Below are 812 nucleotides of genomic sequence, written 5' to 3'. Positions count from 1 at the left end.
TATTGGTGGTTGTCCATTGTTTTCTGTGCTGGTATTTATGGGTCTTAGCTCAGCTGCTCTGCTAGCTGCATTGTGATTTTTATTGCCGCGAAGCTCTCTTATCAGAAATAAAAGCATATCTGTGAACTTCAGAACTACAAAAAAAAAAAGGGGGGGGGGAAGAATTAAAAAAGAAATAAAATGGTTTTCTTAAGATGGTTTGTCATGACTGTGTTCTCCAGCTTGCACTCAGAGGAGATGGTGTTGTATCTAATCTTCCACTCTAGAGCAGAGTGTTTCCGCGCTGTTCTTCTGAGCCCCCCGTGGGATGAGATGCTGTTGAAGAGAGCAGCTGTCCTTCCTGAGAGCCAGTGGAGCAAAACTCCTATTAAATAGGATGTACACGAGCTTTTATCTCTGTGTTCCTACCATCTGCTGCCAGCTGGCTGCCCCGTGGGAGGTTCTCTGTCCTGTCCAGGTACTGCTTCTCCCTCAGTGGCCCTTGGCCTAGGAGCCCTGTGCCTGTGCTCCTGCAGTGCCCAGGTGTCCTGGCTGCCTCCCGCTTTCTCTTCCCCATTCCACCTTCAAATAATTGACCTTCATCCTTTCCTTCCTCATTTTCCACCTTGGTGTGGAACATGCTCAAAACTGGCTTGGGGAGAATTAGCCTCTATTTTTGCTATTGTATAATCAGTCATTTTTAATTGGGGGAAAGCAAGGACAAGCCTGTTCTTTCTCTGTCCACATCACGCTTAGCTGCAAGCCACTCTTCTGGAGTGAGGGGGAAAGAAGCTGTTGCTCCTGCTGCTCCTTCCTTCCAGATCTTTCATCTC

This window comes from Strigops habroptila, chromosome 11, assembly GCF_004027225.2.
Source record: "Strigops habroptila isolate Jane chromosome 11, bStrHab1.2.pri, whole genome shotgun sequence".
In the NCBI taxonomy this organism is placed as follows: Eukaryota; Metazoa; Chordata; class Aves; order Psittaciformes; family Psittacidae; genus Strigops; species Strigops habroptila.
Note: the sequence above shows the minus strand (reverse complement) of the source record.